The sequence below is a fragment of the Protopterus annectens genome, chromosome 11.part0 (genome assembly GCF_019279795.1).
Source record: "Protopterus annectens isolate FY-2018-M chromosome 11.part0, PAN1.0, whole genome shotgun sequence".
NCBI lineage: Eukaryota > Metazoa > Chordata > Ceratodontiformes > Protopteridae > Protopterus > Protopterus annectens.
This window is the reverse complement of record NC_056745.1, coordinates 1,041,237,118-1,041,265,090: the sequence shown is the minus strand read 5'-3', so window position 1 is coordinate 1,041,265,090 and position 27,973 is coordinate 1,041,237,118. Positions and strand designations below refer to the sequence as shown.

Sequence of the window (27,973 nt, the reverse complement as noted above, 5' to 3'; positions counted from 1 at the left end):
ATAGATAAACATAGCTAAACTTAACTTGCTATAAAATTTCTAATACTTTAAATGAAAGTATATACTATATATACATATATTTACCTTGGTTTTTACATTAAATTTTTATCTTTCCAGGCTCTTCAGTTTCAATAAGCATGTAATATTACATGCTTCATTTAAGCCTGGATAGTTAAATGCATTTAATAAAAGTTGCCAGTACAAATCCAGTTTTAGCCATAATCCAGCTGGCCCACCTCTACTATCCATAATTATTTGGTCAGTTACTCTAAAAAAAAAATAAAGTATGACCACAAAATATTACACAGTGTTTAGCCAACATTGTCTTGTTTACATTTCTCTATTGCATGTACGTGCTCGTAAACCCTTTCTCGGAATCTACGCTCCATCTTTCCTACATAGAAAGATGAACAAAGTTGGCACCGAGCTAAATAAACAAATCTTGAGTTCCGTGTAAATTTCAGCTTAGATCTGAATGGCCCTATTCTTTATTTCAGATTTCTTACCTATATCCAAAATCTGCACATTCCACATCTTTGCATACCAGGTTGTCTAACCAATTCCATATGCTTACTTTCAAGCAGATTTTTTAAGTTACAACCTCTTCTATAAACTATATTTGGATACTGGCCTAATTTTTTGATGAGGCCCTTATCTCTGTTTATTAGTTCCCAGTACTTGCATATAATATTAGAGATGATTTTGCTATCTAAGTTAAAATGTTATAAAACTAATATTAAATATTTGTTGGAAGTTTATTTTCATTAACCAGTATAGGCTCAACATAACTAGAAGAGGGTGAAGGAGAAACCATTTGAATTGTCTGGTCTTGTGTTAGAGATGTTTGCAGAATGGGTAAAATTACACCATTTTGTCTCTTACTTTGAACAACTTCTGTGACTACCCCAATTAAATCTTTCGGGTATCTTCGGCTAGCAAACATGCTACCTAACCATTCACATTCAGCCAGAAAGTCATCTTCTAATGAGACTATTCTGGCTGCTCTAACCAATTGTCCTTTTATCACTGATCTTTTTTGTGAAAAAGGATGACTACTAGAAAAATGTAGAAATTAATTTGAGTAAGTACTCTTCCTGTAGATCATGGGCACATATGTTAAAGTCCTTGTTTAATTTAATATCCAGATAATCTATTTCTTTCACACTAAACTTAAATGTGAAGTCAAGGAACTGTAGATTTATTAAGATAGTCAACTAGTTCATTCGCCTGATTACAGTCGCCTTTAAACATAAATATGTCGTCCAGGTACCTCGTATAGAAAGCTAACATTTGCATATGAAGGGGGCTCTTAAAGTCTGTCTCCCAGTAAGCCATTACTAAATTAGCTAGGCTTGCCCCACAAGGGGAGCCCATGGCTGCTCCTATTTTTTTTTTTTTTTTGAGATAATATTGCTTGTCAACAGTGAAATAATTATTTGTCAGAATTATATTAAGTAATTCTTCTACTAAGGAAATTTCAACAGAATTTGCCCCTCGTTTTTTAAGCATCTTCCAATTTTTTAGTTCATCTTGCAATGTTGATCCAATTGTAATGGATTTACTAGCCAAGGGATATATTTTGTACCAAGCCAGCACATGAATGTGGCTAAGGTGATTATGGATGTCAAACGCTTTGTAAGGAAACTGAATTTAACCGTTTTGTTAGGTAACAATAAACAGGTGGATAACAGGTTCATAATAGCCAGTACATATAACCCACACCTAGATCCAGTGCTTAATGCTTTCGAGATTCTATGTGAGTTAGATCTAAGGTTTGTTGATAACACAAACTGGAAACCTTTCCCGAACAACATGTATGGTAATGTACCTAAAAATAAGAATACTAAGTTGGAGGAATGGCAAGCACTGAATCATTTGAGGTTCTCTAAAGGTAGAATTACCAAACCAGATAAAGGGGTGGCTTGACTATATTCGACCAAGATTATATTAAACGGATGAAAGAAGTCCTACAAGGTGAGATTTATGAACAAGTCTCCCTTAATGAATCATAGCAAATAATTGTATAAAAGGCTACTTGAACGACTTGCATATAGAATCTAAGATCAGTGTAGACCTGTATAATTATATGACAATGTTACATACTAAGGTGCCAGTTGGGTTTGTTATCCCCAAGGTACATAACCTTGTAAATCCACCGATGAGATCTCTTATAGATGCCCGAGGTTCCATCACATATCCATGTGCAAAGGTTGTGGAGACAATACTTCAAAAGTATTTGAAGTATGACCACCAAATTTGTAAAGAGTCTTGGTCATTTTTTGACCAGATTAATAATTTAGATTTTGATGTGGACAACAACTTAATTGATGTGAAAGATCTTTATAGCTCAATTCCCCAACAGGAAGGTGTCGAATGGGTTTGTTTGATGCTTAAAAAAACAAGAGGCAAATTCTGTTCTCCTTAGTAGAAGAATTACGTAATATAATTCTGACAATTATTATACCTTTAACGAGCAATATTATCTCCAAAAAATAGGGGTAGCCATGGGCTCCCCTTGTGGAGCAAGTCTAGCTAATTTAGTAATGGCTTTACTGGGAGACGGATACTTTATTTAAGAGCCCCCTTTATATGCAAATGTTAATTTTCTATACGAGGTACCTGGACGGCATATTTATAATGTTTAAAGACAACTATAACCAGGCAGATGAACTAATTGACTATCTTAATAAATTTACAGTTCCTTGACTTCACATTTAAGCTTAATGTGAATGAAATAGATTATCTGGATATTAAATTAAACAAGGACTTTAACAGATGTGGCCAGGATCTATAGGAGTTTGTTTAAGTTTATTTAGTGGTCTCAAGTACCCGTGAGCCAGTTCTCTACTTGGTTGAAGGTCTGGTAGATAAAGCTTGTAAGGGTTTAGGGGAGAGCATGAGCAGATTAAGGTGGAGTCATCTGCATGAGTTGCATTTGGGCATTTGTATGCAGTTTATGGTGGGCATAGGAAATGAGAAAGGGAGGGGACCTAGGACTATTCCCCGAAAGGTTCAAGGGTGACTGGTAAACTTCTGCCAGATTCTCTTTCCATAGTACAGCTGTTGTCTGTCACTAGGGTAAGAATGAAACCATTATTGCTAGGTGTGTTTTGGGAGTGATTTTAGTGTACTGTGGAGTAGCCAGGTTTCATATTGAATGCCTTGCATAGGTCTAGTGGGCAGAGGAGGTTTGTATTATTGATATGGTTTATTGTATTTGTATGGAGAGAAGGACTGAGGCCAAACAGACAGGGCTCCAAACTTGCATGAGGGGGGGGCTAGGAGAGATAAACAACTGAAAGGGTGGTCGAATGGCCTCACACAAAGAGATACCAGCCTCAAACACTCCAGAGAGTACTTACTCAAATTACCCATTCTGCGAACATCTGTAACACAAGACCAGCCAATTCAAATTTGTTTCTCCTTCACCCTCTTCTAGTTATGTTGAGCCCATACTGGTTAATGAAAATCAAGTTCCAACAAATACCAACTTTAATATTAATTTTATAACGTCTTTTAACTTGGATAGTAAAATCATCTCAAATATATGTAAGAATTGGGAACTAATAAACAGAGATATGGGCCTTATCAAAAAATTAGGCCAGTGTCTGAAAATAGTCTATAGAAGAGGTTGTAACTTAAAAAATATGCTTGAAAGTAAGCATACGGAATTGGTTAGACAACCTGATATGCAAAGATGTGGAATCTGCAGATTTTGCAAGTACATGGGATATAGGTAAGAAATTTGAAATAAAGAATAGGGCATTCACATCTAAGCTGAAATTTACATGTAACTCAAGATTTGTTGTTTATTTAGCTCAGTGGCAGCTTTGTCCAGCTTTCTATGTAGGAAAGATGGATCGTAGGCTCCGAGAAAGGGTTTACAAGCATGTACATGCAATAGAGAAATGTAAACAAGAAAATGCTTTGACTAAACACTGTGTAATGTTTTGTGGTCATACTTCTATTTTTAGAGTAATTGACCAAATATTTATGGATGATAGAGATGGGCCAGCTGGATTGTGGCTAGAAGAACTGGAGTTGTATTGGCAACTTTATTAAATGCATTTAACTATCCAGGTTTAAATGAAGCATGTAATATTACATGCTTATTGAAACTGAAGAGCCTGGCAGGATAAAAATGTGATGTAAAAACTGAGGTAAATATATGTATATATAGTATATACTACATATATTTTCATTTAAAGTATTAGAAATTTTATAGTAAATTAAGTTTGGCTATGTTGTTTTTTTATTTTCATTTTATTTTTGTCTTTTTGGATTCTGGGTTAATGGTTAGTAAATGTGGAGCTTGTATTTTATTTTTATTTTTTATTTTACATTTGTTTACCGGGAAAGTCCGACTGGAACAAAGTCAATTTGCATTGGAGGTCTAGGTAGAAAAGCTCCATAACATAACAATACAAATACAACAAATGACAAAAATATTTCTGTACAGAGGCATTATATAAAATCAGAGCTCTAGGTCTTTTTGTGACAACACATAATCCATGAATGACATAAAATTTCTGTAAAGTGGCATATATGCAATCAGAGATTTTTCATACCTTAGTTTGATTTGAGCAAGCTTGGTATATAGATAGCAAAACTTTGAATTCCCTATTGGTAGTACAAAGCATAAAAATGAAGGAATGGAATCTGGAAAATAATGCTATTCGGGAGATATGTCATAGCGTGAGAAAGTTTGTAGGATAAATAATTCCTGATGGGAAGTAGTACAGAATAGCTGCAGTAAACAGTGAGGAGATGAGGTGCGGCAAGTTAGGAGGAGAGCAGAAAAGATTTTGTGATACAGGGAAAGAGCCATGATTGCAAGAGGTGTGACTTTAGTGATATCTTGAAAAGTGAGATGGATGGTGTAGAGGAGATACTTTGGGGGAGGTGATTCCATTCCCTAGCAATGATGTGGGAGAACACTTTCCCCTGCAGTGTTATTGGCTTTGGTTATGCAGAACAGGGTTTTGTTGGATGAGCGCAGAGGGCGATCTGCAGAATATTGGTTTAGGGCTGGGGTTTTCTGAGGGTTCCTTATGTTGAAGGTGAGGGCTAATTGGTGATAGCCAATTAGCTGAGGGAGTTCTAACCACTGTAGTTGCTTTAGGGCAAGACAGTGATGAGTTCTAAAAGTGGAGTTGTTAGCGAATTTAGCTATTTTATTGTATCATGACTCTAATATGTTTAGGTCTGTTTTCCTGATATGAATTAGGATTGGTGATGCATATATTAGGGTAGACGAGGTGGGTTTGGGCTAAAGAGATTCTAGCTTGGTCCGATAGGAACTGTTTGTGTTTGTATAGGGCTCCTGGTTTATGTACCTTTGTGATGGTTTGTGAGATATGGACATTAAAGTTTAGATTATCTGTTTCAACCCTGAGAAGCTTGGTGTGAGGGGAGGGGAAGTTTGTGGTCCTGTTTTTGGAGGTGATGGTGAAGGTAGGAGGTTTGGATTTGGATTTATTGGGGTAAAAAGAGTAATTGGGTCTTGCTGGGGTTTAGAATGAGTTGGATATCGGTAATCCATTGTTCACGGAGTAGAAGAATTCTTGGGTAAACTTTTGAAGAGTGGTTATGGATGGGGCTATGCAGATTAGGCTGGAGTCGTCTGCGTACTGTACAAGTGATGCATGAAGGGTGGAAGTATGTAGTTTGTTAGTGAAAATGGTGAATAGTAGAGGACCCAGTATTGATCTTTGTGGGATACCTATAGTAGTTGGTAATAGAGGAGATAGTGTACTTTGCCATTTGTTTTCTGTCAGAGAGATGGCTTCTAAACCATGAAGTAGTAGAGGGGGCAAAGGATAAGGTCGACAGAGTGTCTAAGAGTAGGTTATGGGAGACCATATCAAACGCTTATGATAGATCTAGGAATATGGCGGAGATGAATTTGTTGTTGTTTCTTAGATGGTTAATCTGATTGGTAAAGGAGAGTAGAGCAGTGGTTGTGGTATGGTTTGGGCGGAAACCATGCTGTTTGGGGGAGAGGAGGTTATGTGAGGATAAGAAGTGCATTACCTGGGTGTGAATACATTTCTCCAGAAGCTTGGAAAGGGGGGGACAAGATAGCAATTGGCCAATAGTTTGATAGTTATAGGAGTTTCCGCCTTTGTGAAGGGGAAATATATGTGACACTTTCCATAGATGGGGGTACGTAGGTTTCTTGTATAGAGTGGTTTAAAGAATTGAGACAGGGTAGGCTGGTGATTCTGCAGCTAATCTTAGAAAATTTGCGGGTAAACCATCTGCTGTGAGTGTGGTGGGCTTTAGTCTAGAGCGTAGCTTTTTAACTGAAGAGGTTGGTACAGGTGAGAGTGTGAAGGTGGGTATGTTAGTTTGTTCTACAGTTGGGGTGGTTTTAGTGTTCTTGTTGGATAGTTGGATAGATAGTGCGAGGATAGATTCTGTGAAGTGATGGTTGAATTCTGAAGCTATGCTATCATTATCAGAATTGTTGTTGGGAGATGGGGTGGTGGTTTTGCCTGGTTTTAGAAGGGTATTAATGGCCTGCTAGAACATTTGGTGGTTTCTAGAGTGCTTGTTTTGGATGTCTAAATAGTTGTCTTTTTATCTACTTTTGTTTGGGTTTTAGACTTATTTCATAGTTCTTGATATTTCTGTCCGTCTTGGATAGTGTTATTCTTTTTCCAGGTATTCTCTCTGGCTTTTATTAAGGCTTGTGTTGTCCTATTTAGCCACAGGGCATAGTTAACTTTAGTCCTGAGTCTCCTGATAGGAGCTAGTATATTTATTACATTCATAAAAGTATTAAAAAAATTAACTGCCTGGTCTAAAGGTAGAGTTTTTAGTGGATTCCAGTCCTGTTGCTGGAGCAAACTGTTAAGAGTTTGTGGATTGACTTTGTGCTCCTCCCTAGTCTCCTTGAATAGCATGGGTTTGGGTATTTTTGCCTGTTTACGAAGGAAGAATGCGGGGGAGTGGTCACTCAGTGTATCGGGTAAGCAGCCCACATGATTTTCTGTGGGTATATTAACTAGTGTCCAATCTAGAATGGAGCTTCTACTGGATTTTTGTCTACTCTGGTGGGTTCTTGGATTAGTTGTGAGAATCCAAATAAGTTTAATATGGTTTGAGGGGTTGTTGGAGTTGCAGGCTAGCCAGTCTAAGTTTAGGTCGCCTAGCAGGATGGTTTCTTGGGGTAGGTTGATTGTGGCCCATTGTAGTATCTCTTCTATTATAGGCGAGTTATTTCCTGGAGGAATATAACTGCAGAGGATGTTGATAGCAGGATGGTTTCTTGGGTAGGTTGATTGTGGCCCATTGCAGTATCTCTTCTATTATAGGTGAGTTATTTCCTGGAGGAATATAACTACAGAGGATGTTGATAGCAGGATGGTTTCTTGGGGTAGGTTGATTGTGGCCCATTGTAGTATCTCTTCTATTACAGGTGAGTTATTTCCTGGAGGAATATAACTACAGAGGATGTTGATAGCAGGATGGTGTTTGGGGTAGGTTGATTGTGGCCCAATTACAGGTGAGTTATTTCCTGGAGGAGTATAACTGCAGAGGATGTTGATAGCACAATGGTTTCTTGGGGTAGGTTGATTGTGGCCCATTGTAGTATCTCTTCTATTATAGGTGAGTTATTTCCTGGAGGAATATAACTACTGAGGATGTTGATTCTCTTTTTGTATTTAAGGGACATAACGGAGCCTAATGTCTCTGCATTCTGGAATTTGGGAAGTGGGGTTTTAGTGGTTGGAGGTTGAGTGTATTTTTAAATAAGATTGAAACTCCACCTCCCTTTTTGGTACCTCTATTTTGCCTTTGGATGTTATAGCCTGGGGAAAGAATTTCTTTGTATTGTGTGGCAGGTTTTAGCCAGATCTCTGTAATGGTTAGTATGTCTGGGGAGTAGTGGGATATGAATTTGTGAATGTCATGTAGTTAGTTGGATATACTACGTGTGTTTCTATTGCTAAGTAGGTCTGACTTGTGTTTCTGGGAAAGGATTGGGTTGCTTGGATCTGGGTTCGGGTGTATGTCCCCTGAGATTAGTAGCCATTTTCTGAGGAATAGTGTGAGTTTTATGGCATAGGCTATATCTGTGTTTTTGGGTACTGTTAGCCTTTTGTGAGGTAGTGTGGTTGCTGTTTTGTGTATGTAGAGTAATGAGTTGTTATAGTGTGGAGCATATTACTATATTTGTGTGAGGTTGTGTTTGTGTGGGTGTATGTTATGTGGTAGGTAGTGTTGGTATGTTAGAGTGCATGGATGTGGTGTAAGCTAGAGTGGTGACTGTTAGTAGTAGTCCTAGTATGCCTTGCATGATGTGGGTGGGGTGTACAGAGGAGGTTGTTGTGAGGTGGAGGGTGAGGTGTGGAAGTGGGGGTGGATTTGATGACTGAGGGGTTGTAATAGGCTGTTGTGGAGGGGGTGGGGATATATGGGCTATAAGTGTAGGAGCACTGGGGGTGGGTGAAATTTGGGGGCAAGGAGCAGAATGAGCCCAGATGAAACCTATCCGTAACAGCAAGAGCTTGAGCAAGAAGGTAGCTTAGCCTAAAGATAAGGTAAGATTCAATAATAATTAATCTGTGGTTAGCTGCCCTAGGAAGGAGTGGCAAGTTGGAACTATAGAATGGGGAGGAGTATGTGTTGACTAAATATTCCACTGAGTGGCCAACTTTATTAAAGCTCTCCAAGTTAGAAGCTGAATGGATCTCAATGCAGCTGTGCTCACCTCACAAAGATGGGTCACAAAGTAAGAGAAAATTGTTAAAAACAAATGCAATGACATTCACCTAATTAATTCTACTGGAGGGCTTGTGTTTACAAGTTGAGATTTCCCAGGGCTGATTTGAGCTTTAGCTGAAAATTGGTTCAGAACCGAAGGCGGTTGGGGGGGGGGGTGCAATCCCGAGGCTTGTGGATGGCCCGAGCAAACTGCAAAAAGAGAAAAACAGGAGTGTGAGTAGTACAGTTCTTGGAGAAATGGAGACAGTTGGGAGAGTAGAGGATATTAGTCAGAGAGTGATGGAAGGATTCTCAGAAGACAGAGTTGGTACAAGAGATGGTACAATAAGTAGGTACATAGATAAATGTCTGCGGAAGAGTAAAGAATCGCAAAGAATAGGAAACTGTGCCTAGGCAGATCATTAGACAAATTTAACAATGTACCAAGTGTAACAGGTTAAAGTAGCACCATAGTTAGGTAAGATACTGGCTAGAATGTGTAACAAATGCTGTGTTTCTGCTTTTCAAATACCAAATAAACAATTGCATGTTTTTTCTTACAAATTCCAAGTATGCTTCTGCTTATAAAATCAGTTAAAACTGTAGAGTTCTTCGTGTATCACTGTTGCAGTCATTACATTTGGGTAATCTGCTGGCAGGTTGCCCTCAGTCGGCCTGAATCCCAAAGTCTTGGGTCCTGCGTCGGTTGCTGTCTCCTCTTCCATAAATTCAGGTCGTCAGGGGTATTAAACATGCAGCCAACGCCATTTTCTTTAGTCTTTCTTGCTACGCGGTGCCCGAAGCAGAAGCATTTTGCAAGTGCTGGTCGGCTGACTACTGAAATATTCGCTTTTGAGTTTCAGAACCGAAGTCTTCACTAAAGCCAAGTACCCCATTGGGGAAACTTTTTTCTTGCTCCATACCGATGTCAGAAAAAGTTAATAATTGTATTACTTGTGGGAAGCAAATACCTCATAAGGATTTCCATTTATACTGTATTCCTTGCCTATGCCCTGATCACAACGTGCATGGCTGTCGGTTTTGTGCTAGATTTAACCAACGCATTATTAAGCGTCGGTATATTTTTGCCTCAAAGTATTTTAGAAACAGATTTAACAACCCAGAAATGTCTTCGGATAGCAATCAGACTACCGGAGTACATAAAAAAATGCAAAGAAAAGGACAGAGAAAGGCAGTCGAGATCCAAAACCAACGAAGCTTCTCCTAAGCCAGTCGCCGGTACTCAGTGAGGTGCTTTCGCAGCCCCTGATACCCGCTACCTTCGAGTCAGGCCTCTACCGATGCCCATGTGGAGTCAAGCATGCCGCAGGATACTAATTGTATTGGACAGACGGATGTATCTCCCTCGGATGGGTCTGAAGTCGCTGAGCAGGCACCGGCTTTTGAGGGTGTATTCAGACCTCAACATTTGTATATCAAACCGACGACAGCTGCAAAACCAAAGACAAAAGCAACTTCTAAAACTAAAAAAACTGACACATGAGCCATGTGCACAGGCCTCTATGCCTAAAAAAACAGATGATCAAAATGGCTGAAGACCTTATTACCTTGATCAGGAGTACCCATCCCCCTCCAGATAAGAGGCCTAGGCAAGACACTGATTATGAATCTTCAGATCCAGTTTATATTTCTTCTGATTCCTCTTCTGATCAGGAATTTCCTTCTCCCTCTGCACAGGCCTTTGGCCATTCCCCCTGTTTTAGACATTTTGGATGATGTGTTTTCGGAGTCCAGCTTGACCCCTGACTCCTTACCTCTGGCTCCCAGTAAGCCTGACAGATATTCAAGGGTCCCTGACTCGCATCAATTTTTATTTAGAAACCCTGCTGCTGATCCTGAAACCATTTCACAGGGTCCAGAGGGAGTTAAGGCCTCAACAGCAAAAGATTCAAGGGCACTGGACAGATGGGGAAAAAAGGTTTATACATCTGCAACCTTGGCAATAAGAGCCTTAAACTTCAATTTCATATGCTTAAGTATCAACATGTTATGGGATTGCTGAAACAGAAAATGATTTCTGAATGTGCAGAAAATAAAGAATTGCAGGAATTATTGCATGCAGCTGAACAGGTTGGAAAGCATACTTTGCAATGTGGTTTTGACTCCGTAGAGGCCTCCTGCAGGGCCGCAGTTACTGGATCTGTGATTAGGAGGCATGCCTGGCTAAAGGAACAGAATTTGCCTGATCGTGTTAAAGCTAAATTGCTAGATGCACCTTTACAGCATGATACTCTGTTTGGTATTAAGGCAGAAGAGGTTTTAAAGAAAATGGAAGACTAAGCTAAATCTATACAAACTGTTAGACTTCTTACAATTGCAGCCACCAAGATTCAGTAGACACTGGCCTACAAAGAATTGGTCCTTTGCTGTGTCAGACAGAGCTCAAAGGGGCAAATCCAGATGCCCTAAGGGTTCCAGATACCAGGCACAAGATTCATACAGGTCAAAGCAATGGGATGCTTCTACCTCCAAATCTGGAGGAGATAAAGGGCAAACCTACAGAAAACAAATCCCAATGACTTCCCTCAACCTACACCAAGCACTTATCTTTTGGCAGCACCCTTGGGGGGGGGGTTAGCACTTTTTGCTCAAAATTGGCAGTTAATAACCCAGGACAAGTGGGTACTAAACATAGTATCAGAGGGATACAGATTCCATTTCCACACACTGCCAATGGCAAACGGTTGGCCAGACCTGCCCAAAAATCAATGGGCAGAGGCACATAAACAGGTTACGTCCCTCATGGATATGGGGGACATTCAACCAGCACCAGAACAGGAAAAAGGAATACTGGATTTATCAATTTTGAACACATACCTGGACATTCCAAAATTCAAAATGCTGACTTTGCAGCAGCTTCCCATGCTGGGCAAGAATGCTTGGCTGGTGACATTAGACCTAAAAGAGGCATACCTGCATGTCCCAATAAGACAATCATGCAGAAGATACCTCAGATCCAAGACTGGCTTAATGCATTACCAATTCTCTGCACTGCCCTTTGGCTTATCTACTGCGCCCAGGGTCTTCACAAAGTGCCTGGTACCAGTAATTGCATTTTGCAGACAAAAAAGTATACAAATATACCCTTACTTGGACAACTGTCTCATTCAAGCAGAGAGCAAAGACATTCTTCTTCAACACCTGGCGTTTGTGAAAAGGCTTCTAACTTGCCTAGGGTACACAGTAAACGAAAAGAAATCCCAATTGGTACCCCCTCAAAAGATAACATTCCTGGGTGCAAGCTTGAATACAACTGCCCAGATGGCTTACCTCACGCCAGACTTGCCTAGGGTACACAGTAAACGAAAAGAAATCCCAATTGGTACCCCCTCAAAAGATAACATTCCTGGGTGCAAGCTTGAATACAACTGCCCAGTACAACTGAAGTTTTTGAAGGAATGGGAACGTTTCATTTCTAAATCCAACCAAAAGAATGCCGTAGAACGGAAATGCAGTACTTTTCTTTACACAAAACCACGAAGGTGACACCAACGAACTTCTTGAACGCTTTTATTACACAACCACATGCGTTTTGGTCCTGATACAAGACTTCATCAGATAAACTGTTATAAAAACACTCTGCTTTATACTTTATTAATGCCACAATTAACCAATAAAATTCAAATTCATTTTAAAAACCAATGAGTTTTTCTCCATTAATATACATTCTAATCACTTTTCAGAAACTGAATATTTAAAAACAAAACTCTTTTTAAAAATCTGTTTTACTTTTGAAGTATTGTTTGGAAGTTGACTTGACATCATTTATTATAACTTTGGAAAGTTGTTCATTTAATTTAATGTAAAATAAAACTTTATATATATTTTCCTTTTCTGTACATGTATTCGAGCTTTAAAACCTTAGTCTTGTACCTCTAGTGTCCAAAGTTATATGACATACTAATTCTCTCATAAATGAGTTGTTTAAAATTACATATCCATAAATAATTAAATAAATAAATAAATAATGATTAAATAAGAGTGAATAAATAAATAATTAAATAATTAAATGCACCAAAATTGTTGTTGTTCTATCAATGTTCCTATACCTTTTGAACTGGAAACAACCCAGTGTGTGTGACTAAACTTTGTTGCTTCATTTTTAATATTGGTCCTATGGATACATTTTCATTTAATCCAGGCTTTTACAAGCATTTTAAAAAGACTTGCCACCATAATTCCAGAGCTTTCCTATAATCTCTTCATAAGCCTCCACATCGTCTTGTTGCACAACAAGATGTGAGGAAAGTCGAATTATGGTGGCAATTCTTTTAAATGCTTGTAAAGCCCTGAATAAATAATGTATCCATAGGACCAATATGTAAAATGAAGCGGAACAAAAGGTCTCAGCACTGGCAATTGTTCAATTCACATAAGGTATATAGGAACATTGATTAGAAGAACAACAATTTTAAGTATTTAATTGTTTAATTGATTTATTTATTCACTTATTGTAATCATTATTTATTATTTATTTAATTATTTATAGATATGTAATTTTAAACAACTCATTGTGAAATTAGTATGTCATATAACTTTTGGACAGAGGTTTTACAAGATTTTAAACTTCCGTATGTACAGAAAAGGAAAATGTATAGGGATTTTGGGTGAATTAAATGAACAACTTTCAGATTATAATAATGATGTCGAGTCAGACTCAGGCTATTCAAAAAACACTGCAAATATTTTCTGTTTTTAAATATTCAGTTTCAGAAAAACAGGGGTGTATATTAATGGATGTGGCTCATTGGTTTTAAAATGGTGAATTAATTTGTGCATTAATAAAATGATATAAAGCAAGTGTTTTTATAACGGTTTATCTGATGAAGTCTTTAAACTTGGAGTATCAGGACAAGGGTGTTGTGTAATAAAGCTCAATATTCGTTGGTCACTGCTAGGTGGCGTTGATGGGAAAGGTACATTCCGTTCTCGACATTCTTTGGTTGATTGGTGATTAGTGAAAGCCGCACTTATTCTTGGTTTGTAACATTTCATTTCTATTACGGATATAGAAAAAATACCCAGAGGCCCACAAAAAATAACATATAAAAATTCAAGAAACCTGATATCACTACTGGAAAATCAACCGATGAAGAGGATTACTAGAAATAAATTAGGTGCCCCTTACAAATGTGGTAGTTGTGGTCAGTGTCATTCCATTATGAACACTGACCGATTCTACCTAGAAAGTAGAAATAAATGGTTGGTCAGTAGGGAATATTACAATTGTGATTCTAAGGGACTTGTTTATTTAGCATCCTGCACACTGCAAATCCTTCTATATATAGGTAAGACAGAGAAACTCAAAGGAGGTTATGAACATTATGTATGAAATATCCACCAAAAGCGACACTAATGCACTTTATAAACATCTGAATATATGTCCAGAAGCTACATTTCACGTTTTGTATTAGAACAGGTTAGAAACAGATGGCAGGGGAGGGCCGTGGGAAGAAAAAGATCCAATTTAGAAATTATGGTGGCAAGCTAAAAGCTTAGATGCCAGTTGCCACCCTGGATTGAATGGAATATATTTCCCATAATGCCAATATTAAAACTATTAGGTCATGAGAACTCTAAAGTCCATTGATGGTTATTTAAATATATAACCTAGTATACAACTTCAATACTCATAAACATATCTACCACCAATGAGTCTAAAACATTCCTATTTCTGTTATTCATATACATAAACAACATATTTCTCTATAATATTTCATTGAGATTTCAAAGGTATTAAAAAAGAGTTCTTTAAATATGTTTTATTAACTTCCATGAAAAGGGTCTACCATGATGATGAATTTTAATAATGAGTTGTATTTATTGTGTATATTTATTAATTATTCATTATTAAGTTTTGGCTACATTAAGAAACAACATTGAACATCTATTTTTTTAATTTTAGGACATGATAATTACTTCACACACATTTAGAAGTATTTTTAGTGAGGTTTTCTGAAATAAAATTACTGTTTCTAAAACTCAATGTCGTTAGGGTGGATGATGATTATTCTATGAGGCTGAACTTGCCAAAATAACACGATTGGTTGGTTTTTCAAATTCATTTTCATTAAATGATTATTGGTTTCTAAAATAAATTAATTATATCATATGAGATATATAATCTGATTGGTTTAATACTGCTTGTCTAGTGAAGTCAAACTTTTTGGCTAAAAGTAGAGAACAGCGTACTGTGATTAAATAAAGAAGCCCGTTAATACTTTTACTTAGGAACTGCAATATTCCTAAACTTGTTTTTGGACTTTATTTCCAGCTTGGAGATAACAACTTCTCTGCCGTTTTTTCTAGCGATTAATTTTGGTTGTTCCCGTGGTTTATTGGTTGGAGTTATCAGCTATTAATTCGTGCTTCTTTTAATTTGATTCTGGGGTTTACCTCTGCTACCTTGGCTGTGCCAAGAGGCTTTTAAATTGTCAATTTCATATATACTTAAATATCAACAATATAATGTCACTGCTAAAACCACAGGAAATGCAGCTATTAATTCTGAATGTTTACGAGAAAACAGGAAATGCAGGTTATTGCACAGCTGAACAAGTGGAAAAGGCATACTTTTGCAATGTGGTTTTTGATTCTACTGAGGCCTCTCTTTCCGGGGCCGCTGTTACAACTCTGGAAATACATCATTGAGAGGCATGCTTGGTTAAAGGAACAGAAGTCTGCCTGATGTGTTAAAGCAAAATTATTGGATGCTCCATTACAGCACATGATACTTTGGTGTTAAATGAAGAGGTATTCTGAAAATGGTGGAGGATAATGGCGAAATCTATGCAGACAGTAAAGAGATTTTTACAGGTTAGGTACCCAGATTTAGCAGAAACACACTTCTAGAATTGGTCAGCACTTTTCCAAGTGTCAGACAGGCCACAAGAGGCAGATGGGCAAACGCCCTAGAGGCAGGATCCCCACTGACCCCAAGGCTCTGTACGAGCCCTAAACAATGGGGATGCTTCCTGCCTCCAAGCGGGAAGAAAAAATCCTACAGCCATTATAGAACAGTCCCAATGACTTTCCACTGCAATTCCAAGCACTTATCCTTTGGCAGCACTCCTTAATGGGAAGATTGTACTTTGTTCACAAAATTTGGCACATGATCACCCCAAGGACAAATGGATCTTGAATATTGTTTCTCAGACTATACATTTCTGGATTCCACTTTCACACCTACCAAAGACAAAAGGTATGCCAGACACACTGCTCGATCAATGGGCAGAGGCACAAAAGCCGGAATTTCTGTCTCTCGGGACACCTTGAAGGGCTATTCAGCAAGTACCACAGCAAGAGCAGGGACAAGGGTTTACTCTACTTTCTTGGTACCCAGAAAGGACAATTACACTGGAATGACCAATACTATACCTGTCTATTCTAGAAACTGCTTTCTGGACGTTCCAAATTCAAAATGTTGACACTGCAACAACTTTACTGCCCATGCTATTATGGGCAAGAAAGGAAGCAGCTAGTAACTTTGGACCTCAGGAGGCATACCTGCATGTCCCCAATCAGACAATCTTCACGAAGATACCTCCAGATTCTTAGCTGGCTCAATACACTACCAATTCTCCCCGCACCACTTGCTTTGGCTTATCTACTGAGCCCAGGGTCTTTACAAATGCCTGGCACAATAATTGCATTTGCAGACTAGGAATCTAAATATATATCCCTATTTGGATACAGCTGCCTTGATAGAAAAGCAAAGAGAGCAAGGGCATTCACTAAAGCATCTGGCATTTGAAAAATGATTACACTAATTTGCCCTAGGGTACACAATAAAGTCTGAAAAGAAATCAAAACTAATTGCCACTCTCAAGAGAGATAATATTAAAATGGGTTACCAGAAGCAATACAACTGCCCAGATAAACCCCGCTCTCCGCCAGACAAACAAGGCAACTGACTTCCCTTAGCTGAAAAAGTGGCAACAAACCCGGTTACCTGCGAAAGAATTTCTGCGGGTTTTGGGCTATCATGGCGCTCTGCATTCTGCTAATTCCATATGCAGACTGCATATGAGGCTAATGAGTACATCTAAAAAGTGTTTGAACTCAAGCATTGCCACATTTGACGCAAAGCATTAGTACACCTCATTCCACCTGCAACAGGAGTTTCGATGGTAGGCCTAGGCCTGTCTACCACAACAAAGGTTAACCATTCACTTTACCCACAGCCAGAGCAGACACCCCAGATGAATCCTTGAAGGATTATGCCTGGGGGCCCATGGCAGGAAAATGTATTTCAGACGCATGGCCACTTAAAGCTAATGCATCCGCTACGCCTTATCAACTTAAAGAGATGCTAGCTGGCACCAGAGGAAATGCCCTAACAGCCTTCAAGGAGTCTACTCCATCAGGACAACTGTTGATAATGGCGGACCAATGACCAGTCATGGTACGCCGACAAAGCAAAGAGACACATTCCCTACCCACTCTGCAAGGCAAAGCTTCTGACTTTGTGGAACACAACGCATTGACTTTATCAGAATGCATCTGCAAGCACAATTCCCCTGCCAGGAAAGACCAAATACTCCTGGCAGGCTGAGGCTAAGCAGAAACCTCACTGGACCCTCACGATGACAACTTAGATCCACAAGTCTTGCAGCATGATAACAAGGAAATACAGATGCCCAAACATAGAATCTAATATTTGCACTCCTCTGACTGCCCAACTACAGGAATTCTGCACAGGACTATGTACAAACAAGCATGGAAGGTGGATGCCATAGTCATTCAGCTGGAAAAAAGCCTTAGTGTGTACCTTTCCTCCACTGCCCTCTCCTCCACAAGGGCACTCCTAAAGGTCAGACAAGAGAGCCAAAAATGATATTGATTACCCACAGACTGGCATAACGCCAGCACTAGTACCCAATCCTAAAGAAGCTTGTCTCGGGAGGGCCCGACGCCCCTGGGACTTTACCTTAAATTCCTCATCTACTTGACCCAACAAAAACAATCAGATCCTCTTATGACCAACTCAAAACCTTATAAATCTGGCATGCGCAGCGTATACTCTTTTCTTTACTCAAGAACACACCTCTCTCTAAAGCGGATTATGAATTGTTATTTTGGAAACCAGGAGGGCCCCAGCACCAAGAAAATCTTGTAAGAAAATGGAAGAGATTCTACTGCTTAGAGACCCAGGCACAAGGAATTGACACGCTTCTTCCAAATGTTTCTAGTAGTTTACAATACATAACAGCTGAGATGCTGTGGACAAAGAGGCCCTATCCTTCTCATCAATTAAGATCACATGCCTCTGGGCCATTTCAGCTCATTGCAATGCAGAACCACCTATTTTCACCATCCCACTACTGCCGCAGCAGGTACCTCAGAGGGCCAAAACACAGACCCCAAGGAAGCACAGATGCCCATTGGACCTCAATTTTGTCTTGGAAAGAGCTCACTGCCTCCTTTTGAGCCAGCCAATACACGGCGGATAAATTCTTATCGCGGAAAACAGCTCTGCTCTAGCAATAACTTCAGCAAGAAGAGTCAGAGTTACAGGCATTAATGGCTGTGGAACCTTTTTTCATTTTTTATCCGGACAGGGTTTCTTAAGGAAAACCAACATTTATGCCTAAGGTAGTATCCAGTGTGGCTCTTAACCCAAAACCCTTCATTTGCCTACCCCTTTTTTCCAAATCCACAGAATAAAGGGAGAGACTTCTGCATTCTTTGGACATACACGACAGCTACGCTTCTACTTGGACAAAACTAAAAGCTTTCAGAAAGACTGAGCAACTTTTAGTGGCATATGCTGCAGGATCACAAGGAAAGCTTCTCAAAGCAGACTATTTCAAAATGGATAGGACACTGCATTCGTTTCTGCTATTCACAACATGGCAAATCAGTGCCTAAGGGCATTACCACATTTTACCAGGCCAGCCACCTCAGCAGCCTTCAGAGGAGTACCAACCAAGGATATTTTGGAGGCTGCAACTTGGACTTAGTGCACACTTTTACAAAGCACTACCACTTACCTCTTTACTCTAAATCCAGAGCAGGCTTTGCCACTGCAGTTCTGCAGGGCCTCATAGCCACTCCTAATTCTATTTAGACCCAGCCGCTCAACCTCAGCTTTGGGATTCAACCCAAGTGTAATGACTGCAACAGTGAAACAAATGAACATAGTACAGTTGTGTACTTACCATAAATGTAGATGTTAGAGTGTATTCACTGTTGCAGTCAGGTTCCACCATCCCCCTTTCTTTGCTGGGACTTGTCTGTATTTCTCTATTCTATACAGCCTATGTGGTGTGTTTGCTTGTAGATGAAGGTAATGTTTGTTAGTGCATGCTTTTTTATAAGCAATGTCTATAGCCTACCCTTTTGGGGGCACCTGACATCTGGGGCAAGAAAAACTGAAGAAATAGCATCGGCTGCATCTTTTATACCCTGGCACTGACGTCAGGGAAGAGGTGACAGCAACCCCGGACCAGGACTTTGGAATTCAGGCCGACTGTGGGTAGCCTGGGAGGATAACCCAAGTGTAATGACTGCAACAGTGAATACACTCAACATCTACATTTATGAGGTACACAACTGTATTTTCTACTACCTACACCATGGTAAACCTGTCCCAAGGGCATTAGGTCACTCCACTAGAGCTGCAGCTACTCAGCAGCCTTTCTCAGAGGAGTACCAACCAAAGACATTCTAGAGGCGCTACTTGGAGTTCTGTTCACATTTACAAAGCATTATCATTTGCCTCTACTCTAAGTCCAGGACAGGCTTTGCCACTGCAGTTCTGCAGCTTAAGCCGCCTAATGCTGTTTAGCTCCAGCCTCCCAAACCCTAGCTTTGGGACTCTACCCAAATGTAATGACCTGCAACAGTGAAACACGAAGAACATAGTACAGTTGTGTACATTTACCATAAATGTGGATGTTGGTATTCTGAGTCAGGTTACCAACCCCTTTTTACTGCTGGAACTTTTCTTTCCTTCTCTGATTTATACAACCTATGTGGTGTATTTGCTTGTAGATGATATTTATATTGCTGAATATATTTTTTATATTATATATATATATAAATTTTGGCTACCCTTTTTGGGGCACCTGACATCTGGGGCAAGAAAAACTGAAGAAAATGGTGTATGCTCTGCTTTATACCCTGACCCTGCGTCAGGGAACGAAGCAGCCGCAGGGCCGATTTTGGAATTCAGGCCAACTGAGGCAACCTGCCAGCAGGATTACCCAAATGTAATGACTGCAACAGTGAATACACGCTAACCTCTACATTTATGGTAAGTGTACACAACTGTACTTTCCCTAGTCATCAGGATCCTCAAGAGAAGTGGTATGGATTTTCCCAAGGACTGTACAATGTCTTGAAGCCTCATCAGATATCCTTCTGTTCATCTTTGCAGTATTCCTTACAAAGTTGCCTTCTGCCTTCCAAGGCAGCCTAACATCGGCCAGTATGTCAAAGTCTTTAAGTAATGTGCTGTAATTCTGGCGTAGGCTGCTATCAGATGAGCCATAAAGTGACACACGTGCACACCATCCTCAGAACAACCAGCCCAGATCGTCCCAGATGTCATTCTACGCTGGAATTGTTTTCTTCAATAAAGATAAGTGCCCCATTGGGGAATCTTGTCTTTTCCTGCTGGTTTCTCTTGGTTGAGGTTAATGTCATCCAGGAAAGGGAATGTGACAGTGGGCAGATTCCACACAACCCAATCCCAGTGGTTTCTGTCTGGCCCCCCCAAACCCCAAAACTGTTCAGTTTCTCAAACTTTGGGCCCAAGACCCTTCATGAGCTTTCATCCCTCACTATTTACTTGGAGAAGCAACAACTTAAACTCTTGCTAAAACCACGATGAAAGGTTCCTCTGTCCTGACTACTGAGCCTACTAGCGGAAGAACAAAAGACCTAGGCCGGCGGCTGCCCTCCGGACCTTTCTCAGAGGCACTTGAGAACTCAGAGACACAGTAATTTGGGATCCAGATCCACAGGCGGAGCCTGTTTACAGGCTGCTTTGGAACTGGAATATGCATGTCCAAGGGGGCCTGTCAGCCATCTTTCCTGATGTCTAGGGGAACCTAGGCTCATGTCTGAAGGCCCAGGAGGAATCACCCAGATTGTGATGAGAGAGGATGTTGAGTCAGATCTGATGGTGCATAGGCCTACATCCTGCCCTCCTCTTTGCAGGGATGGATACTCCTGCGAGAAAAACAGAAAACTCATTCCTTTCCCTCATCAGACCCTCGGTCAGAATTTACCCAGGGCCTGTTCAGGACCTTCATGGCCCAGAGGCCTCCCTCAGGCCAGACTGCTTCCTTTTGCCAGCCCTCCCCACAAAAAGGGCCTGAGCACAGACCACTTCAGAGGAAGACAACTTCTGGTGAGGACAGTGACTCTGCTTACTCATCACAAATCCCTTCCCCTTGGACTCGCTTCCAAAGACTCCAATGGGACAGAATACCAAATGCAGGAGATTTCCTCTGGTGAGACCATCTCAAAGATGAAATAATTTTAAATGAGACTGTCATAAATGTCTGAGGTCTAAAAGTGGTATTACAACCTTCTTCAGGTGCTGATTCCTAGTCCTTCTGCCATCCCTCCAGTTTTCCAGCCTTTTGGATGCTTGCCCCCAAGTCTTCACACCCTGACTCTCGGCCTCAGGCCCCTAAAAGCAGACAGGTTTTATCAAGTGCCACAGGAATGCAATTTCCTTTTCAAGGCCTCTGTGGTAGACCCTCTGTAATTTCCGTAGCCTCTGATGAGGCAGATCACTTCCCCCTACCTCCCTCTACCAGACAAGGATAGTAGGCAACTGGAGAAGTATAAAATTTATACTTCAGCTACTTTAGCTTTCAGAACCTTGAATTATCAGATCCATATGACTAAGTAAATCTTGGAACTTAGGTCACAACTATCAAGATTGTGCCTGACATGCCAGACTGAGAATAAAGCCTTGGCATCTTCTCTTATTGGCATGCTCACAGGTGGCCAGACAGACATTCCATGAAATGAGTGAGTTTTAGGCCCTTTGAGTGCCTTTTCCCTCTTGAAAATTTCCCCGAGGAACCCCCCTGAACTCAAAAAGGGAAATCCCTTTAAAACCCCATTTGGGCCACTCGTGTTCGCCCCCAAAAAAGCAAAGGGGTGCCTTCCTTTGGCCTCCCGTCCTAAATTTTTGGGCCCCAAACGGGCCTTGCCCAGGCTCCAGGTTCCCCTTTCCCCCCCAAAAAAAAAGACTTTTTTCTTCCTTCTCCCCTTCTAACATTTCCCGAAAAAGGGTTTTCCCCCATTTCCAGCCTTGCTTTTTTTTTCCCCTTTCCTTTCCACCGGTAATTTCCCCCAAGAAATTGGGTTCAGATCTGTGTTTTTTTCGGAAACCTCCTTTCCCTCCTGGGGGTTCAAACAAACTCGGGGGCTAAAAATTCCAAAGGGGATGGGCCAACAGAAAGGGAGGAGTTGCTCAAAAAACCAAAAAAGGAATTTTTAAAAATTTGGGCCCCCGGGGGCCAAACCCTTATGGGCCTGACTAAAGGGGAAGAAAAAAACATTTAAGCAGGCGTAACCTTCTTTTTTGGAAAAAAATTTAACTAAAAAAAAATTTTTTAAAAAATGGTCCGTAAAACAAGACAAGAAAAAAAAAAAACCCCTACCAAACCCCCTTTCATGCGCTAAAAAATTTTTTAGAAGAAAAGTTTTTTTCCAAAAAAACCTGCTCCTGAAATTCACTTTTTTCTTGGGAAAAAAAAAATCGGAAAAAAAACGAAAAAAAAAAACGCCCAAATTTTCCAAAGGGAATGGGGACCCCCGATCATTGGTTCTTTTTTAGGGGTTCCCATAACTCAATCAGACTCCCCTGAGTCTACTACATCTGATACCGACTTAGATGAGTCGGATTTGCCCCCACGGTTCCCTCCTGAGGATGTCTCCTTTTCAGACATCCTTGAGCTCCTCAAACAGAGGGGGAATTGGCCTCCATTGACCCCTCCGAGGATGAGTCTGTATACCTGGAGGCTTTTGATCCCTACCTCCACCTCCCAGGTGTCTCGGCCTTTCACCCACTTCTATGCAGGTAGTGGCTCGGATACGCATGGCTCCAGATTCTATGGAACCTGTCCCCAGGAGACCATCCAAATTCATCCGCGCCCTTCGACAAACAGTTCCTTTCCAAGGGTGTCTCTGTGGATGCTATGGTGGTGGCGGCGCTACTAAGAAGGAACTGGTGGATCTTTCAGTACCTGTCCATCCTCCCAAACAAGGGATCTTGAGGACCATGGACAGGTATGGAAGCGGATGTTTTCTTCTGGACGACCTTTTTGTTATGTGTTCGCTGAATTATCTTTGTCACTTCACCAGGCTTCAACTAGGATATTCTCAAGGAACTCTGTGAAGTAGTCCAGGATCCTTCTGCTGCTGGGGCTCAAGAAAAGATTGCCTCGCAGCTTGCAATCCTGAATTCCATACCTAACTCCTCCATGCGGCTCATATCCTATGCATTTATGGAGCGTGAAGGCCTTGAGGCACAGGAGTTGCTCTTAGACGCCAAGCCTGGATGCTGCTTTGTAATTCCTTTTAAGTGGACCCTTTAAGGCCCTCCTTCACTATACCCCCTTTGATGGTTCGGGTTTTGTTCGGACCTCAGGTGAAGGATACCTTGACCAGGTGAGCAGGACGGTAAAACTCTTTCTGCCGTTGGAGTCCGACTTTTCCCACTCCTTCTAGACCATATCCCAAGGGTCAGAAGGGGAAGATGTGGTTCCAGAAGCCCAAGGAGCTACACCGACGACGCGGGTCAGCTTCTACCCCAGAGGCAGAGGGGTAACAATAGACGCCGCCTCTAGAGGCAGGGGGGTCCTCAGAACCAGGGCAACAGGGAGTCTCTCTTTCCTGAGAAGCCCTTTCAGCATCCCTGAGGTGTTGCCCAATGTCCACCCTTGGAGGCAGTCGGGAAGGATTTCACTGCACCCAGTAGCCTGGCAATCCTATCACAAGAGATGTGGGCTAGGTCGATCATATCCGAGGGTTACAAAATCCTCTTCAAAGGTTTCCTCAGACTCTACAATCCCTTCCAGACATCTCACCCGGTCAAAGTGCTGGGATTGCAGAACAGGAGGTTTCAAAGCTCCTGAAAAGAGCCGCCCAGACGGTGCCGCAGACCAGGTAGGATCCGCGTCTACTCGAGATTCTTTTGTCCCCAAAAGGACGGGAGATTGGAGACCAATATTAGACCTGAGCAATCTTAAACAGATTTGTCAAGAAGGCAAGATTCGATGGTCACGCTTCAGTCCATTCTGCCATTTCTGGGCAAGGACAACTGGATGTGCTCTATAGACCTTCAGGATGCGCATCTATCACATAAAGATTCACAGACGCCTCCAGAAGGTTTCTCCGCCTCGCTAGGGACCAGTCATTACCAATTCAGAGCACTGCCCTTGGCCTCACTTCAGCCCCCAGAGTGTTTACCAAATGCATGGCAGTGGTCACAGCTCATCTGAGACGCAAGGATTCCAGGTGTTTCCCTACTTGGACGACTGGCTCCTCTCCTCGCCACCACCAAGTGTCAGCTTCTTCAGTCCAGAGACTACACTCTACAGCTTTGCAGGAGTTTGGGAATTTCAGTCAATTTCTCAAAAATCTTCTGCTGCCTTGCCAATCTATCACCTTTATAGGCTTAGAATTAAACACCGCCAAAATGTTAGCCAGACTAACAGATCAAAGAATTCTGGACATCCAAAAATTGCTCGGCTTCTATTGCAAAGCAACAAGATCAAAGCCAGATTTATAATACTGAAGGATCTAGGTCTTATGGCTGCTGCCATTGTTCTTCTACTCACTGGCTCGCCTTCCACATGCGCCTTCTGCAGTGGATGCTATTCACGCAGTGGTCGTCGCCTACAGTCTCCCGATGAGGCACGCAAATCTTAGTCACACAGTCGCAGAGCTCATCTGAACTGGTGGATATCTTCCTTCTTCTTCATCAGGGTCGATTCTTTATTCCCCTCCTCCAGTTGCCACAGTCACTACGGATGCCTCTCTGATCGGGTGGGGGCATTATCAGGGCAGGATGGTTCACGGACGGCAACCCATAGAATACCATCTGCACATAAATGTCCTGGAGATGAGAGCAGTGCTTTAACGCTGCAAGCCCTCAACGACTTTCTTTCCCACGGGACTATTGGAGTACAAACGGACAACATGTCCGTGGTCTGGCAGCATCAACAAACAGGGCGGACCAGGTCCTATCCGCTATGTCGAGAAGCTCTCAGACTTTTGCAATGGGCCATCTCTTCTCAGCGGTTTCTGATAGCAACGCACATCCTCGCAGGTCCAACCTATTATGGACAGGCTGAGCAGATCCATTCTGATGCCTCACGAGTGGTCTCTCAATCAATCTGTAGTGGATCAGATATTTCTGAAGTGGGGCACTCCTTGTTATGCGATCTTTTGCTACTCCTCAAACAACAAGTGCCCGATTTTTTTTCACTCTCTTTCCTCTTCCAGGCCAACCCCTGAGAGACTCTAACCCAGGATTGGCCCCGGGACTTGTACGCTTTTCCTCCTCCCTTTCCCTTGATTCCACAAGTCATTCAGAAAGCCACCGCTTTGAGAGCCAAGTTGATCCCTCATTGCCCCATATTGGCCTTCTACAAATTTGGTTTCCTGCCTCTGCATCGTCACCTTCTGGTGCAGCCCTGGCATCTGGACCCAGTTCCGATCTCTTGATCCACCTGTCTGTCAAGCAGCACCGGCCATTCATTCTCTCAACCTCACTGCTTGGTTGCTCCACTTCCTTCCCTAGCCAGGTTACCGATGATTTCTGACTCAGAGACATTTTAGTGTCTTCTTAAAGTCAGCCCACTAGGACTGTTTATGCTAGCAAGTGGCTTACATTTTTCTATTTGGGCAAATTCCAGAAATATTGATCCCTTTTTACTGCTCCTGTACATTCTGTTTTAGATTTCCTATGGAGGTTTTCATTCAGGATCCTCGGCCATCTACAGTCAAAGTACAACTGGCTGCTATTTCCAAGTATCATGTTGGCTTGCATGACAATAACATTGTCTCAAGGATTATGCAAGGCCTTTCTGAGAGGAGTTTTTCCTAAACCACCTATAAAGCATCCTCCTCCCTAATGGGATCTAAACTTAATGTTGGCATCCTTGATACTACCTCCCTTCAACCGCCTGCTTCATGTTCTTTGAAGGCTATTGACCTGAAAAACTATATTTTTACTGGCTGTCACTTCTGCAAGAAGGGTTTCCGAGATTCAAGCTCTGCATTCGTCTACTATTTGGTTTTCATAAGGACAGGGTATCATTAAGAACTAACCCTTCCTTTCTCCCAAAGTCGTGTTTCAAACCAATATTAACCAATCTATAGATCTACCAGTCTTTTTCCCCAAACTATTCCGCAGAGCTGAACAGAAACTGCATTTTCTGGATGTCCATCGCCAGCTCAGGTACTATTTGTATAGAACTAAACAATTCAGAAAATCGGACCAATTATTTGTCTCCTATGCAGAAAAACAGGATAGGTCTTCCAGTTTCTAAAGTGACTTATCCAGATGGTTGACTTCCACCATTTCCTATGTGTACTCTCAGAGGCAAAACAGCTATCTTCTAAGCCAAAGCACACTCAACCAGGAGTCTATCCACTTCTGCAGCTTTTCAGGATAGACTACCCATTGATACCATTTGTGCAGCAGCTACTTCTGGGCCATACCTTGTCTCTCATTACAAGTTGGACTTGGCCTCCAGAGATAGGGCCAGTTTTGGTTCCACAGTTCTCAAGAGTCTGTTCCATTGAGCCACCCAGGATACAGGTGCTAGGACGTCTCATCCAGCAGATGATGAAGTAGATTGACAACTTAACATTTAGAAGTTATGTACCTACCATAACGTGCCCATGTTAGTTGTCTTCTCTCACTTCTTTCTTGTAATCTCCCTCCCTTCCCTGGCCTGACAGATCTTGGAAGAGTTCCTTATTAGGTTGTTTCCTCCTGAGCCTTCATATGAGGACTTCTATTAGGAACTTGTGTTCCTAATCATGTTAGGATAGTCTTTAGCAGGGTAGGTTAGCTACCAAACGAGATCTAAGGTAGTTCCGCCTTGCATCATGGGATATAGGGTTGCCTCGAGCTGGTAAAAGGAGTTCTCGCTAAAGCAAATGAAGTCGGAGCCGAGGATCGCTCAACCCATCCAGCAAGAAAGAAGGCTAGAGAAGACAACTAACATGGAACGCTATGGTAGGTAACATTAACTTTGATCATCGAAATTGAATTAAATCAACCATTGTAAAGAGTATGTGCTCAGCTCATATTTTGTTTTGCCTTACGCGACATTATTTTAGAAACAAAATTTTATTTTCGCAGTCCTCACCAAAATATTTAAATGTGTTTAAGCGGTATAGTCCCTAAAATTAATATAAAATTCAATGTTTTCAATGCAGCCAAATTAATCAATAATTAATAAATATATTAATAACAACGTACAATCATTATTAAAAATTCATATGCACTCTCGCTATGGAAGTTGACAAACATATTTAAAATCCTCTTAATACCTGAAAATGATAACATGTTGTTTATGTGATATGAATAACAGAACAGAATGTCAGATTCACTACAGATATGTTTATATTGCGTTGTATACTAGGTTATATATTTAACAACATGATCAATGTGACTTTGAGCCTGAGACCTTGCCTTACTGTCATGCAACATCATTCTCTCCAGGCGGCAACCGGCATCTGCTTGCTGTCACCATTAAATTCTCAAGCTCGATTTTTCTTTCACTTGGTCTCAGCTTAACCAGCCTATCGATAGAAGAATGCTTCGGACATTATCTCGTGACGTGCATGGTGCGCGTATTTTCTGCGGACTTCATAATGTTCCAAATCCTCTTTGGAGCTCCTTCCACCACTATGGTGAGAATTGTACCCAGTCAAGACGCGAATGTCCTCTTTGTAATCACCAATATGTACTGACCAACCATTTACTTCTGCAGTTGAATTTATGTCAGTGTTCATAATGCAACGACGACTGAATAACTGGCTCATATTTAGCACCTAATTTATTTTTAGTAATCATTTTTTCGTTGATTTTCCAGTAGTATATCTCAGGTTTGTTGAATTTTTATATGTTGTTTGTGGCTCTGGTGTTTTTTATATTCAGTAGAATTTAGGCAAACGTTCCCATTCCTTCAAAAACTTCAAGTTTTTGAAGGAATGGGAACGTTTCATTTCTATTACGGATATAGAAAAAATA

General features: G+C 41.1%; 1 protein-coding gene across 1 annotated transcript in view; it reads left to right on the top strand.

Moving 5' to 3' along the window:
* Positions 1-27,973, top strand: part of GTSE1 (G2 and S-phase expressed 1) — a 999,478-nt gene that overhangs the window by 404,720 nt on the left and 566,785 nt on the right. The window lies entirely within an intron of this gene.